The following is an 18,449-nucleotide window of genomic DNA, read 5'->3' as shown; positions in this document are numbered from 1 at the left end:
TCTGGAAATGGTTTAAAAGGGAGAAATTGTCGAAAAGGAGGCGAAGGCGATTGAATGGGCTAAAAATCGGACAGGCTGTCCGGGGAAAAAAAAAAGGGGGGGGGTGGTGGAAAAAGGGACAAAAGGGGTGCAACACGAGGACTTCCCAGGGGGTCACCCATCCTAGTACTACTCTCGCCCAAGCACGCTTAACTGCGGATTTCTGATGGGATCCGGTGCATTAGTGCTGGTATGATCGCACCCGAAGATTAACCGCGACTTTATTGTTTTAAGCAGTAGACGGGGAAAAAAATGAAATTGAATGGAACAGGATAATCTGGAAATGGTTTAAAAGGGAGAAATTGTCGAAAAGGAGGCGAAGGCGATTGAATGGGCTAAAAATCGGACAGGCTGTCCGGGGAAAAAAAAAAGGGGGGGGGGTGGTGGAAAAAGGGACAAAAGGGGTGCAACACGAGGACTTCCCAGGGGTCACCCATCCTAGTACTACTCTCGCCCAAGCACGCTTAACTGCGGAGTTCTAATGGGATCCGGTGCATTAGTGCTGGTATGATCGCACCCGAAGATTAACCGCGACTTTATTGTTTTAAGCAGTAGACGGGGAAAAAAATGAAATTGAATGGAACAGGATAATCTGGAAATGGTTTAAAAGGGAGAAATTGTCGAAAAGGACGCGAAGGCGATTGAATGGGCTAAAAATCGGACAGGCTGTCCGGGGAAAAAAAAAAGGGGGGTGGTGGTGGAAAAAGGGACAAAAGGGGTGCAACACGAGGACTTCCCAGGGGGTCACCCATCCTAGTACTACTCTCGCCCAAGCACGCTTAACTGCGGAGTTCTGATGGGATCCAGTGCATTAGTGCTGGTATGATCGCACCCGAAGATTAACCGCGACTTTATTGTTTTAAGCAGTAGACGGGGAAAAAAATGAAATTGAATGGAACAGGATAATCTGGAAATGGTTTAAAAGGGAGAAATTGTCGAAAAGGAGGCGAAGGCGATTGAATGGGCTAAAAATCGGACAGGCTGTCCGGGGAAAAAAAAAAGGGGGGGGGGGTGGTGGAAAAAGGGACAAAAGGGGTGCAACACGAGGACTTCCCAGGGGGTCACCCATCCTAGTACTACTCTCGCCCAAGCACGCTTAACTGCGGAGTTCTGATGGGATCCGGTGTATTAGTGCTGGTATGATCGCACCCGAAGATTAACCGCGACTTTATTGTTTTAAGCAGTAGACGGGGAAAAAAATGAAATTGAATGGAACAGGATAATCTGGAAATGGTTTAAAAGGGAGAAATTGTCGAAAAGGAGGCGAAGGCGATTGAATGGGCTAAAAATCGGACAGGCTGTCCGGGGAAAAAAAAAAGGGGGGGGGTGGTGGAAAAAGGGACAAAAGGGGTGCAACACGAGGACTTCCCAGGGGGTCACCCATCCTAGTACTACTCTCGCCCAAGCACGCTTAACTGCGGAGTTCTGATGGGATCCGGTGCATTAGTGCTGGTATGATCGCACCCGAAGATTAACCGCGACTTTATTGTTTTAAGCAGTAGACGGGGAAAAAAATGAAATTGAATGGAACAGGATAATCTGGAAATGGTTTAAAAGGGAGAAATTGTCGAAAAGGAGGCGAAGGCGATTGAATGGGCTAAAAATCGGACAGGCTGTCCGGGGAAAAAAAAAAGGGGGGGGGTGGTGGAAAAAGGGACAAAAGGGGTGCAACACGAGGACTTCCCAGGGGGTCACCCATCCTAGTACTACTCTCGCCCAAGCACGCTTAACTGCGGAGTTCTGATGGGATCCGGTGCATTAGTGCTGGTATGATCGCACCCGAAGATTAACCGCGACTTTATTGTTTTAAGCAGTATACGGGGAAAAAAATGAAATTGAATGGAACAGGATAATCTGGAAATGGTTTAAAAGGGAGAAATTGTCGAAAAGGAGGCGAAGGCGATTGAATGGGCTAAAAATCGGACAGGCTGTCCGGGGAAAAAAAAAAGGGGGGGGTGGTGGAAAAAGGAACAAAAGGGGTGCAACACGAGGACTTCCCAGGGGGTCACCCATCCTAGTACTACTCTCGCCCAAGCACGCTTAACTGCGGAGTTCTGATGGGATCCGGTGCATTAGTGCTGGTATGATCGCACCCGAAGATTAACCGCGACTTTATTGTTTTAAGCAGTAGACGGGGAAAAAAATGAAATTGAATGGAACAGGATAATCTGGAAATGGTTTAAAAGGGAGAAATTGTCGAAAAGGAGGCGAAGGCGATTGAATGGGCTAAAAATCGGACAGGCTGTCCGGGGAAAAAAAAAAAGGGGGGGGGGGTGGTGGAAAAAGGGACAAAAGGGGTGCAACACGAGGACTTCCCAGGGGGTCACCCATCCTAGTACTACTCTCGCCCAAGCACGCTTAACTGCGGAGTTCTGATGGGATCCGGTGCATTAGTGCTGGTATGATCGCACCCGAAGATTAACCGCGACTTTATTGTTTTAAGCAGTAGACGGGGAAAAAAATGAAATTGAATGGAACAGGATAATCTGGAAATGGTTTAAAAGGGAGAAATTGTCGAAAAGGAGGCGAAGGCGATTGAATGGGCTAAAAATCGGACAGGCTGTCCGGGGAAAAAAAAAAGGGGGGGTGGTGGTGGAAAAAGGGACAAAAGGGGTGCAACACGAGAACTTCCCAGGGGGTCACCCATCCTAGTACTACTCTCGCCCAAGCACGCTTAACTGCGGAGTTCTGATGGGATCCGGTGCATTAGTGCTGGTATGATCGCACCCGAAGATTAACCGCGACTTTATTGTTTTAAGCAGTAGACGGGGAAAAAAATGAAATTGAATGGAACAGGATAATCTGGAAATGGTTTAAAAGGGAGTAATTGTCGAAAAGGAGGCGAAGACGATTGAATGGGCTAAAAATCGGACAGGCTGTCCGGGGAAAAAAAAAAGGGGGGGGGGTGGTGGAAAAAGGGACAAAAGGGGTGCAACACGAGGACTTCCCAGGGGGTCACCCATCCTAGTACTACTCTCGCCCAAGCACGCTTAACAGCGGAGTTCTGATGGGATCCGGTGCATTAGTGCTGGTATGATCGCACCCGAAGATTAACCGCGACTTTATTGTTTTAAGCAGTAGACGGGGAAAAAAATGAAATTGAATGGAACAGGATAATCTGGAAATGGTTTAAAAGGGAGAAATTGTCGAAAAGGAGGCGAAGGCGATTGAATGGGCTAAAAATCGGACAGGCTGTCTGGGGAAAAAAAAAAGGGGGGGGGTGGTGGAAAAAGGGACAAAAGGGGTGCAACACGAGGACTTCCCAGGGGGTCACCCATCCTAGTACTACTCTCGCCCAAGCACGCTTAACTGCGGAGTTCGGATGGGATCCGGTGCATTAGTGCTGGTATGATCGCACCCGAAGATTAACCGCGACTTTATTGTTTTAAGCAGTAGACGGGGAAAAAAATGAAATTGAATGGAACAGGATAATCTGGAAATGGTTTAAAAGGGAGAAATTGTCGAAAAGGAGGCGAAGGCGATTGAATGGGCTAAAAATCGGTCAGGCTGTCCGGGGAAAAAAAAAAGGGGGGGGGTGGTGGAAAAAGGGACAAAAGGGGTGCAACACGAGGACTTCCCAGGGGGTCACCCATCCTAGTACTACTCTCGCCCAAGCACGCTTAACTGCGGAGTTCTGATGGGATTCGGTGCATTAGTGCTGGTATGATCGCACCCGAAGATTAACCGCGACTTTATTGTTTTAAGCAGTAGACGGGGAAAAAAATGAAATTGAATGGAACAGGATAATCTGGAAATGGTTTAAAAGGGAGAAATTGTCGAAAAGGAGGCGAAGGCGATTGAATGGGCTAAAAATCGGACAGGCTGTCCGGGGAAAAAAAAAAGGGGGGGGTGGTGGAAAAAGGGACAAAAGGGGTGCAACACGAGGACTTCCCAGGGGGTCACCCATCCTAGTACTACTCTCGCCCAAGCACGCTTAACTGCGGAGTTCTGATGGGATCCGGTGCATTATTGCTGGTATGATCGCACCCGAAGATTAACCGCGACTTTATTGTTTTAAGCAGTAGACGGGGAAAAAAATGAAATTGAATGGAACAGGATAATCTGGAAATGGTTTAAAAGGGAGAAATTGTCGAAAAAGAGGCGAAGGCGATTGAATGGGCTAAAAATCGGACAGGCTGTCCGGGGAAAAAAAAAAAGGGGGGGGGTGGTGGAAAAAGGGACAAAAGGGGTGCAACACGAGGACTTCCCAGGGGGTCACCCATCCTAGTACTACTCTCGCCCAAGCACGCTTAACTGCGGAGTTCTGATGGGATCCGGTGCATTAGTGCTGGTATGATCGCACCCGAAGATTAACCGCGACTTTATTGTTTTAAGCAGTAGACGGGGAAAAAAATGAAATTGAATGGAACAGGATAATCTGGAAATGGTTTAAAAGGGAGAAATTGTCGAAAAGGAGGCGAAGGCGATTGAATGGGCTAAAAATCGGACAGGCTGTCCGGGGAAAAAAAAAAGGGGGGGGGGTGGTGGAAAAAGGGACAAAAGGGGTGCAACACGAGGACTTCCCAGGGGGTCACCCATCCTAGTACTACTCTCGCCCAAGCACGCTTAACTGCGGAGTTCTGATGGGATCCGGTGCATTAGTGCTGGTATGATCGCACCCGAAGATTAATCGCGACTTTATTGTTTTAAGCCGTAGACGGGGAAAAAAATGAAATTGAATGGAACAGGATAATCTGGAAATGGTTTAAAAGGGAGAAATTGTCGAAAAGGAGGCGAAGGCGATTGAATGGGCTAAAAATCGGACAGGCTGTCCGGGGAAAAAAAAAAGGGGGGGGGGTGGTGGAAAAAGGGACAAAAGGGGTGCAACACGAGGACTTCCCAGGGGGTCACCCATCCTAGTACTACTCTCGCCCAAGCACGCTTAACTGCGGAGTTCTGATGGGATCCGGTGCATTAGTGCTGGTATGATCGCACCCGAAGATTAACCGCGACTTTATTGTTTTAAGCAGTAGACGGGGAAAAAAATGAAATTGAATGGAACAGGATAATCTGGAAATGGTTTAAAAGGGAGAAATTGTCGAAAAGGAGGCGAAGGCGATTGAATGGGCTAAAAATCGGACAGGCTGTCCGGGGAAAAAAAAAAGAGGGGGGGGTGGTGGAAAAAGGGACAAAAGGGGTGCAACACGAGGACTTCCCAGGGGGTCACCCATCCTAGTACTACTCTCGCCCAAGCACGCTTAACTGCGGAGTTCTGATGGGATCCGGTGCATTAGTGCTGGTATGATCGCACCCGAAGATTAACCGCGACTTTATTGTTTTAAGCAGTAGACGGGGAAAAAAATGAAATTGAATGGAACAGGATAATCTGGAAATGGTTTAAAAGGGAGAAATTGTCGAAAAGGAGGCGAAGGCGATTGAATGGGCTAAAAATCGGACAGGCTGTCCGGGGAAAAAAAAAAGGGGGGGGTGGTGGAAAAAGGGACAAAAGGGGTGCAACACGAGGACTTCCCAGGGGGTCACCCATCCTAGTACTACTCTCGCCCAAGCACGCTTAACTGCGGAGTTCTGATGGGATCCGATGCATTAGTGCTGGTATGATCGCACCCGAAGATTAACCGCGACTTTATTGTTTTAAGCAGTAGACGGGGAAAAAAATGAAATTGAATGGAACAGGATAATCTGGAAATGGTTTAAAAGGGAGAAATTGTCGAAAAGGAGGCGAAGGCGATTGAATGGGCTAAAAATCGGACAGGCTGTCCGGGGAAAAAAAAAAGGGGGGGGGGTGGTGGAAAGACGGACAAAAGGGGTGCAACACGAGGACTTCCCAGGGGGTCACCCATCCTAGTACTACTCTCGCCCAAGCACGCTTAACTGCGGAGTTCTGATGGGATCCGGTGCATTAGTGCTGGTATGATCGCACCCGAAGATTAACCGCGACTTTATTGTTTTAAGCAGTAGACGGGGAAAAAAATGAAATTGAATGGAACAGGAAAATCTGGAAATGGTTTAAAAGGGAGAAATTGTCGAAAAGGAGGCGAAGGCGATTGAATGGGCTAAAAATCGGACAGGCTGTCCGGGGAAAAAAAAAAGGGGGGGGGGGTGGTGGAAAAAGGGACAAAAGGGGTGCAACACGAGGACTTCCCATTGGGTCACCCATCCTAGTACTACTCTCGCCCAAGCACGCTTAACTGCGGAGTTCTGATGGGATCCGGTGCATTAGTGCTGGTATGATCGCACCCGAAGATTAACCGCGACTTTATTGTTTTAAGCAGTAGACGGGGAAAAAAATGAAATTGAATGGAACAGGATAATCTAGAAATGGTTTAAAAGGGAGAAATTGTCGAAAAGGAGGCGAAGGCGATTGAATGGGCTAAAAATCGGACAGGCTGTCCGGGGAAAAAAAAAAGGGGGGGGGTGGTGGAAAAAGGGACAAAAGGGGTGCAACACGAGGACTTCCCAGGGGGTCACCCATCCTACTACGACTCTCGCCCAAGCACGCTTAACTGCGGAGTTCTGATGGGATCCGGTGCATTACTGCTGGTATGATCGCACCCGAAGATTAACCGCGACTTTATTGTTTTAAGCAGTAGACGGGGAAAAAAATGAAATTGAATGGAACAGGATAATCTGGAAATGGTTTAAAAGGGAGAAATTGTCGAAAAGGAGGCGAAGGCGATTGAATGGGCTAAAAATCGGACAGGCTGTCCGGGGAAAAAAAAAAGGGGGGGGGGGGTGGTGGAAAAAGGGACAAAAGGGGTGCAACACGAGGACTTCCCATTGGGTCACCCATCCTAGTACTACTCTCGCCCAAGCACGGTTAACTGCGGAGTTCTGATGGGATCCGGTGCATTAGTGCTGGTATGATCGCACCCGAAGATTAACCGCGACTTTATTGTTTTAAGCAGTAGACGGGGAAAAAAATGAAATTGAATGGAACAGGATAATCTAGAAATGGTTTAAAAGGGAGAAATTGTCGAAAAGGAGGCGAAGGCGATTGAATGGGCTAAAAATCGGACAGGCTGTCCGGGGAAAAAAAAAAGGGGGGGGGTGGTGGAAAAAGGGACAAAAGGGGTGCAACACGAGGACTTCCCAGGGGGTCACCCATCCTACTACGACTCTCGCCCAAGCACGCTTAACTGCGGAGTTCTGATGGGATCCGGTGCATTACTGCTGGTATGATCGCACCCGAAGATTAACCGCGACTTTATTGTTTTAAGCAGTAGACGGGGAAAAAAATGAAATTGAATGGAACAGGATAATCTGGAAATGGTTTAAAAGGGAGAAATTGTCGAAAAGGAGGCGAAGGCGATTGAATGGGCTAAAAATCGGACAGGCTGTCCGGGGAAAAAAAAAAGGGGGGGGGGGTGGTGGAAAAAGGGACAAAAGGGGTGCAACACGAGGACTTCCCAGGGGGTCACCCATCCTAGTACTACTCTCGCCCAAGCACGCTTAACTGCGGAGTTCTGATGGGATCCGGTGCATTAGTGCTGGTATGATCGCACCCGAAGATTAACCGCGACTTTATTGTTTTAAGCAGTAGACGGGGAAAAAAATGAAATTGAATGGAACAGGATAATCTGGAAATGGTTTAAAAGGGAGAAATTGTCGAAAAGGAGGCGAAGGCGATTGAATGGGCTAAAAATCGGACAGGCTGTCCGGGGAAAAAAAAAAGGGGGGGGGGGGGGTGGTGGAAAAAGGGACAAAAGGGGTGCAACACGAGGACTTCCCAGGGGGTCACCCATCCTAGTACTACTCTCGCCCAAGCACGCTTAACTGCGGAGTTCTGATGGGATCCGGTGCATTAGTGCTGGTATGATCGCACCCGAAGATTAACCGCGACTTTATTGTTTTAAGCAGTAGACGGGGAAAAAAATGAAATTGAATGGAACAGGATAATCTGGAAATGGTTTAAAAGGGAGAAATTGTCGAAAAGGAGGCGAAGGCGATTGAATGGGCTAAAAATCGGACAGGCTGTCCGGGGAAAAAAAAAAAGGGGGGGGGGTGGTGGAAAAAGGGACAAAAGGGGTGCAACACGAGGACTTCCCAGGGGGTCACCCATCCTAGTACTACTCTCGCCCAAGCACGCTTAACTACGGAGTTCTGATGGGATCCGGTGCATTAGTGCTGGTATGATCGCACCCGAAGATTAACCGCGACTTTATTGTTTTAAGCAGTAGACGGGGAAAAAAATGAAATTGAATGGAACAGGATAATCTGGAAATGGTTTAAAAGGGAGAAATTGTCGAAAAGGAGGCGAAGGCGATTGAATGGGCTAAAAATCGGACAGGCTGTCCGGGGAAAAAAAAAAGGGGGGGGTGGTGGAAAAAGGGACAAAAGGGGTGCCACACGAGGACTTCCCAGGGGGTCACCCATCCTAGTACTACTCTCGCCCAAGCACGCTTAACTGCGGAGTTCTGATGGTATCCGGTGCATTAGTGCTGGTATGATCGCACCCGAAGATTAACCGCGACTTTATTGTTTTAAGCAGTAGACGGGGAAAAAAATGAAATTGAATGGAACAGGATAATCTGGAAATGGTTTAAAAGGGAGAAATTGTCGAAAAGGAGGCGAAGGCGATTGAATGGGCTAAAAATCGGACAGGCTGTCCGGGGAAAAAAAAAAGGGGGGGGGTGTGGTAGAAAAAGGGACAAAAGGGGTGCAACACGAGGACTTCCCATTGGGTCACCCATCCTAGTACTACTCTCGCCCAAGCACGCTTAACTGCGGAGTTCTGATGGGATCCGGTGCATTAGTGCTGGTATGATCGCACCCGAAGATTAACCGCGACTTTATTGTTTTAAGCAGTAGACGGGGAAAAAAATGAAATTGAATGGAACAGGATAATCTAGAAATGGTTTAAAAGGGAGAAATTGTCGAAAAGGAGGCGAAGGCGATTGAATGGGCTAAAAATCGGACAGGCTGTCCGGGGAAAAAAAAACGGGGGGGGGGGGGTGGTGGAAAAAGGGACAAAAGGGGTGCAACACGAGGACTTCCCATTGGGTCACCCATCCTAGTACTACTCTCGCCCAAGCACGCTTAACTGCGGAGTTCTGATGGGATCCGGTGCATTAGTGCTGGTATGATCGCACCCGAAGATTAACCGCGACTTTATTGTTTTAAGCAGTAGACGGGGAAAAAAATGAAATTGAATGGAACAGGATAATCTAGAAATGGTTTAAAAGGGAGAAATTGTCGAAAAGGAGGCGAAGGCGATTGAATGGGCTAAAAATCGGACAGGCTGTCCGGGGAAAAAAAAAAGGGGGGGGGTGGTGGAAAAAGGGACAAAAGGGGTGCAACACGAGGACTTCCCAGGGGGTCACCCATCCTACTACGACTCTCGCCCAAGCACGCTTAACTGCGGAGTTCTGATGGGATCCGGTGCATTACTGCTGGTATGATCGCACCCGAAGATTAACCGCGACTTTATTGTTTTAAGCAGTAGACGGGGAAAAAAATGAAATTGAATGGAACAGGATAATCTGGAAATGGTTTAAAAGGGAGAAATTGTCGAAAAGGAGGCGAAGGCGATTGAATGGGCTAAAAATCGGACAGGCTGTCCGGGGAAAAAAAAAAGGGGGGGGGGGGTGGTGGAAAAAGGGACAAAAGGGGTGCAACACGAGGACTTCCCATTGGGTCACCCATCCTAGTACTACTCTCGCCCAAGCACGGTTAACTGCGGAGTTCTGATGGGATCCGGTGCATTAGTGCTGGTATGATCGCACCCGAAGATTAACCGCGACTTTATTGTTTTAAGCAGTAGACGGGGAAAAAAATGAAATTGAATGGAACAGGATAATCTAGAAATGGTTTAAAAGGGAGAAATTGTCGAAAAGGAGGCGAAGGCGATTGAATGGGCTAAAAATCGGACAGGCTGTCCGGGGAAAAAAAAAAGGGGGGGGGTGGTGGAAAAAGGGACAAAAGGGGTGCAACACGAGGACTTCCCAGGGGGTCACCCATCCTACTACGACTCTCGCCCAAGCACGCTTAACTGCGGAGTTCTGATGGGATCCGGTGCATTACTGCTGGTATGATCGCACCCGAAGATTAACCGCGACTTTATTGTTTTAAGCAGTAGACGGGGAAAAAAATGAAATTGAATGGAACAGGATAATCTGGAAATGGTTTAAAAGGGAGAAATTGTCGAAAAGGAGGCGAAGGCGATTGAATGGGCTAAAAATCGGACAGGCTGTCCGGGGAAAAAAAAAAGGGGGGGGGGGTGGTGGAAAAAGGGACAAAAGGGGTGCAACACGAGGACTTCCCAGGGGGTCACCCATCCTAGTACTACTCTCGCCCAAGCACGCTTAACTGCGGAGTTCTGATGGGATCCGGTGCATTAGTGCTGGTATGATCGCACCCGAAGATTAACCGCGACTTTATTGTTTTAAGCAGTAGACGGGGAAAAAAATGAAATTGAATGGAACAGGATAATCTGGAAATGGTTTAAAAGGGAGAAATTGTCGAAAAGGAGGCGAAGGCGATTGAATGGGCTAAAAATCGGACAGGCTGTCCGGGGAAAAAAAAAAGGGGGGGGGGGGGGTGGTGGAAAAAGGGACAAAAGGGGTGCAACACGAGGACTTCCCAGGGGGTCACCCATCCTAGTACTACTCTCGCCCAAGCACGCTTAACTGCGGAGTTCTGATGGGATCCGGTGCATTAGTGCTGGTATGATCGCACCCGAAGATTAACCGCGACTTTATTGTTTTAAGCAGTAGACGGGGAAAAAAATGAAATTGAATGGAACAGGATAATCTGGAAATGGTTTAAAAGGGAGAAATTGTCGAAAAGGAGGCGAAGGCGATTGAATGGGCTAAAAATCGGACAGGCTGTCCGGGGAAAAAAAAAAAGGGGGGGGGGTGGTGGAAAAAGGGACAAAAGGGGTGCAACACGAGGACTTCCCAGGGGGTCACCCATCCTAGTACTACTCTCGCCCAAGCACGCTTAACTACGGAGTTCTGATGGGATCCGGTGCATTAGTGCTGGTATGATCGCACCCGAAGATTAACCGCGACTTTATTGTTTTAAGCAGTAGACGGGGAAAAAAATGAAATTGAATGGAACAGGATAATCTGGAAATGGTTTAAAAGGGAGAAATTGTCGAAAAGGAGGCGAAGGCGATTGAATGGGCTAAAAATCGGACAGGCTGTCCGGGGAAAAAAAAAAGGGGGGGGTGGTGGAAAAAGGGACAAAAGGGGTGCCACACGAGGACTTCCCAGGGGGTCACCCATCCTAGTACTACTCTCGCCCAAGCACGCTTAACTGCGGAGTTCTGATGGTATCCGGTGCATTAGTGCTGGTATGATCGCACCCGAAGATTAACCGCGACTTTATTGTTTTAAGCAGTAGACGGGGAAAAAAATGAAATTGAATGGAACAGGATAATCTGGAAATGGTTTAAAAGGGAGAAATTGTCGAAAAGGAGGCGAAGGCGATTGAATGGGCTAAAAATCGGACAGGCTGTCCGGGGAAAAAAAAAAGGGGGGGGGTGTGGTAGAAAAAGGGACAAAAGGGGTGCAACACGAGGACTTCCCATTGGGTCACCCATCCTAGTACTACTCTCGCCCAAGCACGCTTAACTGCGGAGTTCTGATGGGATCCGGTGCATTAGTGCTGGTATGATCGCACCCGAAGATTAACCGCGACTTTATTGTTTTAAGCAGTAGACGGGGAAAAAAATGAAATTGAATGGAACAGGATAATCTAGAAATGGTTTAAAAGGGAGAAATTGTCGAAAAGGAGGCGAAGGCGATTGAATGGGCTAAAAATCGGACAGGCTGTCCGGGGAAAAAAAAACGGGGGGGGGGGGGTGGTGGAAAAAGGGACAAAAGGGGTGCAACACGAGGACTTCCCAGGGGGTCACCCATCCTACTACTACTCTCGCCCAAGCACGCTTAACTGCGGAGTTCTGATGGGATCCGGTGCATTAGTGCTGGTATGATCGCACCCGAAGATTAACCGCGACTTTATTGTTTTAAGCAGTAGACGGGGAAAAAAATGAAACTGAATGGAACAGGATAATCTGGAAATGGTTTAAAAGGGAGAAATTGTCGAAAAGGAGGCGAAGGCGATTGAATGGGCTAAAAATCGGACAGGCTGTCCGGGGAAAAAAAAAAGGGGGGGGGGGGTGGTGGAAAAAGGGACAAAAGGGGTGCAACACGAGGACTTCCCAGGGGGTCACCCATCCTAGTACTACTCTCGCCCAAGCACGCTTAACTGCGGAGTTCTGATGGGATCCGGTGCATTAGTGCTGGTATGATCGCACCCGAAGATTAACCGCGACTTTATTGTTTTAAGCAGTAGACGGGGAAAAAAATGAAATTGAATGGAACAGGATAATCTGGAAATGGTTTAAAAGGGAGAAATTGTCGAAAAGGAGGCGAAGGCGATTGAATGGGCTAAAAATCGGACAGGCTGTCCGGGGAAAAAAAAAAGGGGGGGGGGGTGGTGGAAAAAGGGACAAAAGGGGTGCAACACGAGGACTTCCCAGGGGGTCACCCATCCTAGTAATACTCTCGCCCAAGCACGCTTAACTGCGGAGTTCTGATGGGATCCGGTGCATTAGTGCTGGTATGATCGCACCCGAAGATTAACCGCGACTTTATTGTTTTAAGCTGTAGACGGGGAAAAAAATGAAATTGAATGGAACAGGATAATCTGGAAATGGTTTAAAAGGGAGAAATTGTCGAAAAGGAGGCGAAGGCGATTGAATGGGCTAAAAATCGGACAGGCTGTCCGGGGAAAAAAAAAAGGGGGGGGGGTGGTGGAAAAAGGGACAAAAGGGGTGCAACACGAGGACTTCCCAGGGGGTCACCCATCCTAGTACTACTCTCGCCCAAGCACGCTTAACTGCGGAGTTCTGATGGGATCCGGTGCATTAGTGCTGGTATGATCGCACCCGAAGATTAACCGCGACTTTATTGTTTTAAGCAGTAGACGGGGAAAAAAATGAAATTGAATGGAACAGGATAATCTGGAAATGGTTTAAAAGGGAGAAATTGTCGAAAAGGAGGCGAAGGCGATTGAATGGGCTAAAAATCGGACAGGCTGTCCGGGGAAAAAAAAAAGGGGGGGGGGGGGGTGGTGGAAAAAGGGACAAAAGGGGTGCAACACGAGGACTTCCCAGGGGGTCACCCATCCTAGTACTACTCTCGCCCAAGCACGCTTAACTGCGGAGTTCTGATGGGATCCGGTGCATTAGTGCTGGTATGATCGCACCCGAAGATTAACCGCGACTTTATTGTTTTAAGCAGTAGACGGGGAAAAAAATGAAATTGAATGGAACAGGATAATCTGGAAATGGTTTAAAAGGGAGAAATTGTCGAAAAGGAGGCGAAGGCGATTGAATGGGCTAAAAATCGGACAGGCTGTTCGGGGAAAAAAAAAAGGGGGGGGGGGTGGTGGAAAAAGGGACAAAAGGGGTGCAACACAAGGACTTCCCAGGGGGTCACCCATCCTAGTACTACTCTCGCCCAAGCACGCTTAACTGCGGAGTTCTGATGGGATCCGGTGCATTAGTGCTGGTATGATCGCACCCGAAGATTAACCGCGACTTTATTGTTTTAAGCAGTAGACGGGGAAAAAAATGAAATTGAATGGAACAGGATAATCTGGAAATGGTTTAAAAGGGAGAAATTGTCGAAAAGGAGGCGAAGGCGATTGAATGGGCTAAAAATCGGACAGGCTGTCCGGGGAAAAAAAAAAGAGGGGGGGGGTGGTGGAAAAAGGGACAAAAAGGGTGCAACACGAGGACTTCCCAGGGGGTCACCCATCCTAGTACTACTCTCGCCCAAGCACGCTTAACTGCGGAGTTCTGATGGGATCCGGTGCATTAGTGCTGGTATGATCGCACCCGTAGATTAACCGCGACTTTATTGTTTTAAGCAGTAGACGGGGAAAAAAATGAAATTGAATGGAACAGGATAATCTGGAAATGGTTTAAAAGGGAGAAATTGTCGAAAAGGAGGCGAAGGCGATTGAATGGGCTAAAAATCGGACAGGCTGTCCGGGGAAAAAAAAAGGGGGGGGGGGGTGGTGGAAAAAGGGACAAAAGGGGTGCAACACGAGGACTTCCCAGGGGGTCACCCATCCTAGTACTACTCTCGCCCAAGCACGCTTAACTGCGGAGTTCTGATGGGATCCGGTGCATTAGTGCTGGTATGATCGCACCCGTAGATTAACCGCGACTTTATTGTTTTAAGCAGTAGACGGGGAAAAAAATGAAATTGAATGGAACAGGATAATCTGGAAATGGTTTAAAAGGGAGAAATTGTCGAAAAGGAGGCGAAGGCGATTGAATGGGCTAAAAATCGGACAGGCTGTCCGGGGAAAAAAAAAGGGGGGGGGGGGTGGTGGAAAAAGGGACAAAAGGGGTGCAACACGAGGACTTCCCAGGGGGTCACCCATCCTAGTACTACTCTCGCCCAAGCACGCTTAACTGCGGAGTTCTGATGGGATCCGGTGCATTAGTGCTGGTATGATCGCACCCGAAGATTAACCGCGACTTTATTGTTTTAAGCAGTAGACGGGGAAAAAAATGAAATTGAATGGAACAGGATAATCTGGAAATGGTTTAAAAGGGAGAAATTGTCGAAAAGGAGGCGAAGGAGATTGAATGGGCTAAAAATCGGACAGGCTGTCCGGGGAAAAAAAAAAGGGGGGGGGGTGGTGGAAAAAGGGACAAAAGGGGTGCAACACGAGGACTTCCCAGGGGGTCACCCATCCTAGTACTACTCTCGCCCAAGCACGCTTAACTGCGGAGTTCTGATGGGATCCGGTGCATTAGTGCTGGTATGATCGCACCCGAAGATTAACCGCGACTTTATTGTTTTAAGCAGTAGACGGGGAAAAAAATGAAATTGAATGGAACAGGATAATCTGGAAATGGTTTAAAAGGGAGAAATTGTCGAAAAGGAGGCGAAGGCGATTGAATGGGCTAAAAATCGGACAGGCTGTCCGGGGAAAAAAAAAAAGGGGGGGGGGGTGGTGGAAAAAGGGACAAAAGGGGTGCAACACGAGGACTTCCCAGGGGGTCACCCATCCTAGTACTACTCTCGCCCAAGCACGCTTAACTACGGAGTTCTGATGGGATCCGGTGCATTAGTGCTGGTATGATCGCACCCGAAGATTAACCGCGACTTTATTGTTTTAAGCAGTAGACGGGGAAAAAAATGAAATTGAATGGAACAGGATAATCTAGAAATGGTTTAAAAGGGAGAAATTGTCGAAAAGGAGGCGAAGGCGATTGAATGGGCTAAAAATCGGACAGGCTGTCCGGGGAAAAAAAAAAGGGGGGGGGTGGTGGAAAAAGGGACAAAAGGGGTGCAACACGAGGACTTCCCAGGGGGTCACCCATCCTACTACGACTCTCGCCCAAGCACGCTTAACTGCGGAGTTCTGATGGGATCCGGTGCATTACTGCTGGTATGATCGCACCCGAAGATTAACCGCGACTTTATTGTTTTAAGCAGTAGACGGGGAAAAAAATGAAATTGAATGGAACAGGATAATCTGGAAATGGTTTAAAAGGGAGAAATTGTCGAAAAGGAGGCGAAGGCGATTGAATGGGCTAAAAATCGGACAGGCTGTCCGGGGAAAAAAAAAAGGGGGGGGGGTGGTGGAAAAAGGGACAAAAGGGGTGCAACACGAGGACTTCCCAGGGGGTCACCCATCCTAGTACTACTCTCGCCCAAGCACGCTTAACTGCGGAGTTCTGATGGGATCCGGTGCATTAGTGCTGGTATGATCGCACCCGAAGATTAACCGCGACTTTATTGTTTTAAGCAGTAGACGGGGAAAAAAATGAAATTGAATGGAACAGGATAATCTGGAAATGGTTTAAAAGGGAGAAATTGTCGAAAAGGAGGCGAAGGCGATTGAATGGGCTAAAAATCGGACAGGCTGTCCGGGGAAAAAAAAAAGGGGGGGGGGGGTGGTGGAAAAAGGGACAAAAGGGGTGCAACACGAGGACTTCCCAGGGGGTCACCCATCCTAGTACTACTCTCGCCCAAGCACGCTTAACTGCGGAGTTCTGATGGGATCCGGTGCATTAGTGCTGGTATGATCGCACCCGAAGATTAACCGCGACTTTATTGTTTTAAGCAGTAGACGGGGAAAAAAATGAAATTGAATGGAACAGGATAATCTGGAAATGGTTTAAAAGGGAGAAATTGTCGAAAAGGAGGCGAAGGCGATTGAATGGGCTAAAAATCGGACAGGCTGTCCGGGGAAAAAAAAAAAGGGGGGGGGGGTGGTGGAAAAAGGGACAAAAGGGGTGCAACACGAGGACTTCCCAGGGGGTCACCCATCCTAGTACTACTCTCGCCCAAGCACGCTTAACTACGGAGTTCTGATGGGATCCGGTGCATTAGTGCTGGTATGATCGCACCCGAAGATTAACCGCGACTTTATTGTTTTAAGCAGTAGACGGGGAAAAAAATGAAATTGAATGGAACAGGATAATCTGGAAATGGTTTAAAAGGGAGAAATTGTCGAAAAGGAGGCGAAGGCGATTGAATGGGCTAAAAATCGGACAGGCTGTCCGGGGAAAAAAAAAAGGGGGGGGTGGTGGAAAAAGGGACAAAAGGGGTGCCACACGAGGACTTCCCAGGGGGTCACCCATCCTAGTACTACTCTCGCCCAAGCACGCTTAACTGCGGAGTTCTGATGGTATCCGGTGCATTAGTGCTGGTATGATCGCACCCGAAGATTAACCGCGACTTTATTGTTTTAAGCAGTAGACGGGGAAAAAAATGAAATTGAATGGAACAGGATAATCTGGAAATGGTTTAAAAGGGAGAAATTGTCGAAAAGGAGGCGAAGGCGATTGAATGGGCTAAAAATCGGACAGGCTGTCCGGGGAAAAAAAAAAGGGGGGGGGGGGTGGTAGAAAAAGGGACAAAAGGGGTGCAACACGAGGACTTCCCATTGGGTCACCCATCCTAGTACTACTCTCGCCCAAGCACGCTTAACTGCGGAGTTCTGATGGGATCCGGTGCATTAGTGCTGGTATGATCGCACCCGAAGATTAACCGCGACTTTATTGTTTTAAGCAGTAGACGGGGAAAAAAATGAAATTGAATGGAACAGGATAATCTAGAAATGGTTTAAAAGGGAGAAATTGTCGAAAAGGAGGCGAAGGCGATTGAATGGGCTAAAAATCGGACAGGCTGTCCGGGGAAAAAAAAACGGGGGGGGGGGGGTGGTGGAAAAAGGGACAAAAGGGGTGCAACACGAGGACTTCCCAGGGGGTCACCCATCCTACTACTACTCTCGCCCAAGCACGCTTAACTGCGGAGTTCTGATGGGATCCGGTGCATTAGTGCTGGTATGATCGCACCCGAAGATTAACCGCGACTTTATTGTTTTAAGCAGTAGACGGGGAAAAAAATGAAACTGAATGGAACAGGATAATCTGGAAATGGTTTAAAAGGGAGAAATTGTCGAAAAGGAGGCGAAGGCGATTGAATGGGCTAAAAATCGGACAGGCTGTCCGGGGAAAAAAAAAAGGGGGGGGGGTGGTGGAAAAAGGGACAAAAGGGGTGCAACACGAGGACTTCCCAGGGGGTCACCCATCCTAGTACTACTCTCGCCCAAGCACGCTTAACTGCGGAGTTCTGATGGGATCCGGTGCATTAGTGCTGGTATGATCGCACCCGAAGATTAACCGCGACTTTATTGTTTTAAGCAGTAGACGGGGAAAAAAATGAAATTGAATGGAACAGGATAATCTGGAAATGGTTTAAAAGGGAGAAATTGTCGAAAAGGAGGCGAAGGCGATTGAATGGGCTAAAAATCGGACAGGCTGTCCGGGGAAAAAAAAAAGGGGGGGGGGGTGGTGGAAAAAGGGACAAAAGGGGTGCAACACGAGGACTTCCCAGGGGGTCACCCATCCTAGTAATACTCTCGCCCAAGCACGCTTAACTGCGGAGTTCTGATGGGATCCGGTGCATTAGTGCTGGTATGATCGCACCCGAAGATTAACCGCGACTTTATTGTTTTAAGCTGTAGACGGGGAAAAAAATGAAATTGAATGGAACAGGATAATCTGGAAATGGTTTAAAAGGGAGAAATTGTCGAAAAGGAGGCGAAGGCGATTGAATGGGCTAAAAATCGGACAGGCTGTCCGGGGAAAAAAAAAAGGGGGGGGGGTGGTGGAAAAAGGGACAAAAGGGGTGCAACACGAGGACTTCCCAGGGGGTCACCCATCCTAGTACTACTCTCGCCCAAGCACGCTTAACTGCGGAGTTCTGATGGGATCCGGTGCATTAGTGCTGGTATGATCGCACCCGAAGATTAACCGCGACTTTATTGTTTTAAGCAGTAGACGGGGAAAAAAATGAAATTGAATGGAACAGGATAATCTGGAAATGGTTTAAAAGGGAGAAATTGTCGAAAAGGAGGCGAAGGCGATTGAATGGGCTAAAAATCGGACAGGCTGTCCGGGGAAAAAAAAA

General features: G+C 48.2%; 58 non-coding genes across 58 annotated transcripts; all 58 read right to left on the bottom strand.

Moving 5' to 3' along the window:
* Positions 1-124: 124 nt before the first annotated feature.
* Positions 125-243, bottom strand: LOC145809867 (5S ribosomal RNA). The gene has a single exon (XR_014353435.1). It is a non-coding gene; the product is annotated as a 5S ribosomal RNA (ribosomal RNA).
* Positions 244-440: 197 nt separating this feature from the next.
* LOC145810251 (5S ribosomal RNA) lies at positions 441-558 on the bottom strand. Its single transcript, XR_014353827.1, has one exon. It is a non-coding gene; the product is annotated as a 5S ribosomal RNA (ribosomal RNA).
* Positions 559-754: 196 nt separating this feature from the next.
* Positions 755-873, bottom strand: LOC145809280 (5S ribosomal RNA). The gene has a single exon (XR_014352796.1). It is a non-coding gene; the product is annotated as a 5S ribosomal RNA (ribosomal RNA).
* A 198-nt stretch (positions 874-1,071) lies between these two features.
* Positions 1,072-1,190, bottom strand: LOC145808946 (5S ribosomal RNA). Its single transcript, XR_014352435.1, has one exon. It is a non-coding gene; the product is annotated as a 5S ribosomal RNA (ribosomal RNA).
* Positions 1,191-1,386: 196 nt separating this feature from the next.
* LOC145808287 (5S ribosomal RNA) lies at positions 1,387-1,505 on the bottom strand. Its single transcript, XR_014351750.1, has one exon. It is a non-coding gene; the product is annotated as a 5S ribosomal RNA (ribosomal RNA).
* Positions 1,506-1,701: 196 nt separating this feature from the next.
* LOC145808286 (5S ribosomal RNA) lies at positions 1,702-1,820 on the bottom strand. The gene has a single exon (XR_014351749.1). It is a non-coding gene; the product is annotated as a 5S ribosomal RNA (ribosomal RNA).
* Positions 1,821-2,015: 195 nt separating this feature from the next.
* Positions 2,016-2,134, bottom strand: LOC145808285 (5S ribosomal RNA). Its single transcript, XR_014351748.1, has one exon. It is a non-coding gene; the product is annotated as a 5S ribosomal RNA (ribosomal RNA).
* A 199-nt stretch (positions 2,135-2,333) lies between these two features.
* LOC145808283 (5S ribosomal RNA) lies at positions 2,334-2,452 on the bottom strand. The gene has a single exon (XR_014351746.1). It is a non-coding gene; the product is annotated as a 5S ribosomal RNA (ribosomal RNA).
* Positions 2,453-2,649: 197 nt separating this feature from the next.
* LOC145808177 (5S ribosomal RNA) lies at positions 2,650-2,768 on the bottom strand. Its single transcript, XR_014351642.1, has one exon. It is a non-coding gene; the product is annotated as a 5S ribosomal RNA (ribosomal RNA).
* Positions 2,769-2,965: 197 nt separating this feature from the next.
* LOC145809648 (5S ribosomal RNA) lies at positions 2,966-3,084 on the bottom strand. Its single transcript, XR_014353209.1, has one exon. It is a non-coding gene; the product is annotated as a 5S ribosomal RNA (ribosomal RNA).
* Positions 3,085-3,280: 196 nt separating this feature from the next.
* LOC145808512 (5S ribosomal RNA) lies at positions 3,281-3,399 on the bottom strand. Its single transcript, XR_014351975.1, has one exon. It is a non-coding gene; the product is annotated as a 5S ribosomal RNA (ribosomal RNA).
* Positions 3,400-3,595: 196 nt separating this feature from the next.
* On the bottom strand, positions 3,596-3,714 carry LOC145810083 (5S ribosomal RNA). Its single transcript, XR_014353649.1, has one exon. It is a non-coding gene; the product is annotated as a 5S ribosomal RNA (ribosomal RNA).
* A 195-nt stretch (positions 3,715-3,909) lies between these two features.
* On the bottom strand, positions 3,910-4,028 carry LOC145809841 (5S ribosomal RNA). Its single transcript, XR_014353409.1, has one exon. It is a non-coding gene; the product is annotated as a 5S ribosomal RNA (ribosomal RNA).
* A 197-nt stretch (positions 4,029-4,225) lies between these two features.
* On the bottom strand, positions 4,226-4,344 carry LOC145808282 (5S ribosomal RNA). The gene has a single exon (XR_014351745.1). It is a non-coding gene; the product is annotated as a 5S ribosomal RNA (ribosomal RNA).
* Positions 4,345-4,541: 197 nt separating this feature from the next.
* LOC145808281 (5S ribosomal RNA) lies at positions 4,542-4,660 on the bottom strand. The gene has a single exon (XR_014351744.1). It is a non-coding gene; the product is annotated as a 5S ribosomal RNA (ribosomal RNA).
* Positions 4,661-4,857: 197 nt separating this feature from the next.
* LOC145808280 (5S ribosomal RNA) lies at positions 4,858-4,976 on the bottom strand. The gene has a single exon (XR_014351743.1). It is a non-coding gene; the product is annotated as a 5S ribosomal RNA (ribosomal RNA).
* A 197-nt stretch (positions 4,977-5,173) lies between these two features.
* Positions 5,174-5,292, bottom strand: LOC145808279 (5S ribosomal RNA). Its single transcript, XR_014351742.1, has one exon. It is a non-coding gene; the product is annotated as a 5S ribosomal RNA (ribosomal RNA).
* Positions 5,293-5,487: 195 nt separating this feature from the next.
* LOC145809607 (5S ribosomal RNA) lies at positions 5,488-5,606 on the bottom strand. The gene has a single exon (XR_014353168.1). It is a non-coding gene; the product is annotated as a 5S ribosomal RNA (ribosomal RNA).
* A 197-nt stretch (positions 5,607-5,803) lies between these two features.
* Positions 5,804-5,922, bottom strand: LOC145808278 (5S ribosomal RNA). Its single transcript, XR_014351741.1, has one exon. It is a non-coding gene; the product is annotated as a 5S ribosomal RNA (ribosomal RNA).
* A 198-nt stretch (positions 5,923-6,120) lies between these two features.
* LOC145809529 (5S ribosomal RNA) lies at positions 6,121-6,239 on the bottom strand. The gene has a single exon (XR_014353090.1). It is a non-coding gene; the product is annotated as a 5S ribosomal RNA (ribosomal RNA).
* Positions 6,240-6,435: 196 nt separating this feature from the next.
* LOC145811114 (5S ribosomal RNA) lies at positions 6,436-6,554 on the bottom strand. Its single transcript, XR_014354666.1, has one exon. It is a non-coding gene; the product is annotated as a 5S ribosomal RNA (ribosomal RNA).
* A 199-nt stretch (positions 6,555-6,753) lies between these two features.
* LOC145810358 (5S ribosomal RNA) lies at positions 6,754-6,872 on the bottom strand. The gene has a single exon (XR_014353929.1). It is a non-coding gene; the product is annotated as a 5S ribosomal RNA (ribosomal RNA).
* Positions 6,873-7,068: 196 nt separating this feature from the next.
* LOC145811113 (5S ribosomal RNA) lies at positions 7,069-7,187 on the bottom strand. Its single transcript, XR_014354665.1, has one exon. It is a non-coding gene; the product is annotated as a 5S ribosomal RNA (ribosomal RNA).
* A 198-nt stretch (positions 7,188-7,385) lies between these two features.
* LOC145808277 (5S ribosomal RNA) lies at positions 7,386-7,504 on the bottom strand. Its single transcript, XR_014351740.1, has one exon. It is a non-coding gene; the product is annotated as a 5S ribosomal RNA (ribosomal RNA).
* Positions 7,505-7,705: 201 nt separating this feature from the next.
* Positions 7,706-7,824, bottom strand: LOC145808276 (5S ribosomal RNA). The gene has a single exon (XR_014351739.1). It is a non-coding gene; the product is annotated as a 5S ribosomal RNA (ribosomal RNA).
* A 198-nt stretch (positions 7,825-8,022) lies between these two features.
* Positions 8,023-8,141, bottom strand: LOC145808943 (5S ribosomal RNA). The gene has a single exon (XR_014352432.1). It is a non-coding gene; the product is annotated as a 5S ribosomal RNA (ribosomal RNA).
* Positions 8,142-8,336: 195 nt separating this feature from the next.
* LOC145811045 (5S ribosomal RNA) lies at positions 8,337-8,455 on the bottom strand. Its single transcript, XR_014354595.1, has one exon. It is a non-coding gene; the product is annotated as a 5S ribosomal RNA (ribosomal RNA).
* Positions 8,456-8,653: 198 nt separating this feature from the next.
* On the bottom strand, positions 8,654-8,772 carry LOC145809528 (5S ribosomal RNA). The gene has a single exon (XR_014353089.1). It is a non-coding gene; the product is annotated as a 5S ribosomal RNA (ribosomal RNA).
* A 200-nt stretch (positions 8,773-8,972) lies between these two features.
* LOC145809527 (5S ribosomal RNA) lies at positions 8,973-9,091 on the bottom strand. Its single transcript, XR_014353087.1, has one exon. It is a non-coding gene; the product is annotated as a 5S ribosomal RNA (ribosomal RNA).
* Positions 9,092-9,287: 196 nt separating this feature from the next.
* LOC145811111 (5S ribosomal RNA) lies at positions 9,288-9,406 on the bottom strand. Its single transcript, XR_014354663.1, has one exon. It is a non-coding gene; the product is annotated as a 5S ribosomal RNA (ribosomal RNA).
* Positions 9,407-9,605: 199 nt separating this feature from the next.
* Positions 9,606-9,724, bottom strand: LOC145810357 (5S ribosomal RNA). The gene has a single exon (XR_014353928.1). It is a non-coding gene; the product is annotated as a 5S ribosomal RNA (ribosomal RNA).
* Positions 9,725-9,920: 196 nt separating this feature from the next.
* On the bottom strand, positions 9,921-10,039 carry LOC145811110 (5S ribosomal RNA). Its single transcript, XR_014354662.1, has one exon. It is a non-coding gene; the product is annotated as a 5S ribosomal RNA (ribosomal RNA).
* Positions 10,040-10,237: 198 nt separating this feature from the next.
* Positions 10,238-10,356, bottom strand: LOC145808275 (5S ribosomal RNA). The gene has a single exon (XR_014351738.1). It is a non-coding gene; the product is annotated as a 5S ribosomal RNA (ribosomal RNA).
* Positions 10,357-10,557: 201 nt separating this feature from the next.
* On the bottom strand, positions 10,558-10,676 carry LOC145808274 (5S ribosomal RNA). The gene has a single exon (XR_014351737.1). It is a non-coding gene; the product is annotated as a 5S ribosomal RNA (ribosomal RNA).
* A 198-nt stretch (positions 10,677-10,874) lies between these two features.
* LOC145808942 (5S ribosomal RNA) lies at positions 10,875-10,993 on the bottom strand. Its single transcript, XR_014352431.1, has one exon. It is a non-coding gene; the product is annotated as a 5S ribosomal RNA (ribosomal RNA).
* Positions 10,994-11,188: 195 nt separating this feature from the next.
* LOC145811044 (5S ribosomal RNA) lies at positions 11,189-11,307 on the bottom strand. Its single transcript, XR_014354594.1, has one exon. It is a non-coding gene; the product is annotated as a 5S ribosomal RNA (ribosomal RNA).
* A 198-nt stretch (positions 11,308-11,505) lies between these two features.
* Positions 11,506-11,624, bottom strand: LOC145809526 (5S ribosomal RNA). The gene has a single exon (XR_014353086.1). It is a non-coding gene; the product is annotated as a 5S ribosomal RNA (ribosomal RNA).
* A 200-nt stretch (positions 11,625-11,824) lies between these two features.
* LOC145809549 (5S ribosomal RNA) lies at positions 11,825-11,943 on the bottom strand. The gene has a single exon (XR_014353110.1). It is a non-coding gene; the product is annotated as a 5S ribosomal RNA (ribosomal RNA).
* Positions 11,944-12,142: 199 nt separating this feature from the next.
* LOC145808271 (5S ribosomal RNA) lies at positions 12,143-12,261 on the bottom strand. Its single transcript, XR_014351735.1, has one exon. It is a non-coding gene; the product is annotated as a 5S ribosomal RNA (ribosomal RNA).
* A 198-nt stretch (positions 12,262-12,459) lies between these two features.
* LOC145809933 (5S ribosomal RNA) lies at positions 12,460-12,578 on the bottom strand. The gene has a single exon (XR_014353500.1). It is a non-coding gene; the product is annotated as a 5S ribosomal RNA (ribosomal RNA).
* A 197-nt stretch (positions 12,579-12,775) lies between these two features.
* LOC145808270 (5S ribosomal RNA) lies at positions 12,776-12,894 on the bottom strand. The gene has a single exon (XR_014351734.1). It is a non-coding gene; the product is annotated as a 5S ribosomal RNA (ribosomal RNA).
* A 201-nt stretch (positions 12,895-13,095) lies between these two features.
* Positions 13,096-13,214, bottom strand: LOC145808269 (5S ribosomal RNA). The gene has a single exon (XR_014351733.1). It is a non-coding gene; the product is annotated as a 5S ribosomal RNA (ribosomal RNA).
* Positions 13,215-13,412: 198 nt separating this feature from the next.
* Positions 13,413-13,531, bottom strand: LOC145809196 (5S ribosomal RNA). The gene has a single exon (XR_014352696.1). It is a non-coding gene; the product is annotated as a 5S ribosomal RNA (ribosomal RNA).
* Positions 13,532-13,729: 198 nt separating this feature from the next.
* LOC145808997 (5S ribosomal RNA) lies at positions 13,730-13,848 on the bottom strand. Its single transcript, XR_014352492.1, has one exon. It is a non-coding gene; the product is annotated as a 5S ribosomal RNA (ribosomal RNA).
* A 198-nt stretch (positions 13,849-14,046) lies between these two features.
* On the bottom strand, positions 14,047-14,165 carry LOC145808268 (5S ribosomal RNA). Its single transcript, XR_014351732.1, has one exon. It is a non-coding gene; the product is annotated as a 5S ribosomal RNA (ribosomal RNA).
* A 198-nt stretch (positions 14,166-14,363) lies between these two features.
* On the bottom strand, positions 14,364-14,482 carry LOC145808267 (5S ribosomal RNA). The gene has a single exon (XR_014351731.1). It is a non-coding gene; the product is annotated as a 5S ribosomal RNA (ribosomal RNA).
* Positions 14,483-14,679: 197 nt separating this feature from the next.
* Positions 14,680-14,798, bottom strand: LOC145808266 (5S ribosomal RNA). The gene has a single exon (XR_014351730.1). It is a non-coding gene; the product is annotated as a 5S ribosomal RNA (ribosomal RNA).
* A 199-nt stretch (positions 14,799-14,997) lies between these two features.
* LOC145808941 (5S ribosomal RNA) lies at positions 14,998-15,116 on the bottom strand. The gene has a single exon (XR_014352430.1). It is a non-coding gene; the product is annotated as a 5S ribosomal RNA (ribosomal RNA).
* A 196-nt stretch (positions 15,117-15,312) lies between these two features.
* On the bottom strand, positions 15,313-15,431 carry LOC145811109 (5S ribosomal RNA). Its single transcript, XR_014354661.1, has one exon. It is a non-coding gene; the product is annotated as a 5S ribosomal RNA (ribosomal RNA).
* Positions 15,432-15,628: 197 nt separating this feature from the next.
* Positions 15,629-15,747, bottom strand: LOC145808265 (5S ribosomal RNA). Its single transcript, XR_014351729.1, has one exon. It is a non-coding gene; the product is annotated as a 5S ribosomal RNA (ribosomal RNA).
* Positions 15,748-15,946: 199 nt separating this feature from the next.
* LOC145808264 (5S ribosomal RNA) lies at positions 15,947-16,065 on the bottom strand. Its single transcript, XR_014351728.1, has one exon. It is a non-coding gene; the product is annotated as a 5S ribosomal RNA (ribosomal RNA).
* Positions 16,066-16,264: 199 nt separating this feature from the next.
* On the bottom strand, positions 16,265-16,383 carry LOC145808939 (5S ribosomal RNA). The gene has a single exon (XR_014352428.1). It is a non-coding gene; the product is annotated as a 5S ribosomal RNA (ribosomal RNA).
* A 195-nt stretch (positions 16,384-16,578) lies between these two features.
* LOC145811043 (5S ribosomal RNA) lies at positions 16,579-16,697 on the bottom strand. Its single transcript, XR_014354593.1, has one exon. It is a non-coding gene; the product is annotated as a 5S ribosomal RNA (ribosomal RNA).
* A 199-nt stretch (positions 16,698-16,896) lies between these two features.
* Positions 16,897-17,015, bottom strand: LOC145809525 (5S ribosomal RNA). The gene has a single exon (XR_014353085.1). It is a non-coding gene; the product is annotated as a 5S ribosomal RNA (ribosomal RNA).
* Positions 17,016-17,215: 200 nt separating this feature from the next.
* On the bottom strand, positions 17,216-17,334 carry LOC145809548 (5S ribosomal RNA). Its single transcript, XR_014353109.1, has one exon. It is a non-coding gene; the product is annotated as a 5S ribosomal RNA (ribosomal RNA).
* Positions 17,335-17,531: 197 nt separating this feature from the next.
* LOC145808263 (5S ribosomal RNA) lies at positions 17,532-17,650 on the bottom strand. The gene has a single exon (XR_014351727.1). It is a non-coding gene; the product is annotated as a 5S ribosomal RNA (ribosomal RNA).
* Positions 17,651-17,848: 198 nt separating this feature from the next.
* On the bottom strand, positions 17,849-17,967 carry LOC145809931 (5S ribosomal RNA). The gene has a single exon (XR_014353498.1). It is a non-coding gene; the product is annotated as a 5S ribosomal RNA (ribosomal RNA).
* Positions 17,968-18,164: 197 nt separating this feature from the next.
* LOC145808262 (5S ribosomal RNA) lies at positions 18,165-18,283 on the bottom strand. Its single transcript, XR_014351726.1, has one exon. It is a non-coding gene; the product is annotated as a 5S ribosomal RNA (ribosomal RNA).
* Between the last annotated feature and the right edge of the window lie 166 nt (positions 18,284-18,449).

The sequence above is a fragment of the Camellia sinensis genome, chromosome 14 (assembly GCF_055761805.1).
Source record: "Camellia sinensis isolate YWXY chromosome 14, ASM5576180v1, whole genome shotgun sequence".
NCBI lineage: Eukaryota > Viridiplantae > Streptophyta > Magnoliopsida > Ericales > Theaceae > Camellia > Camellia sinensis.
This window is presented reverse-complemented; position numbering and strand designations above follow the sequence as displayed.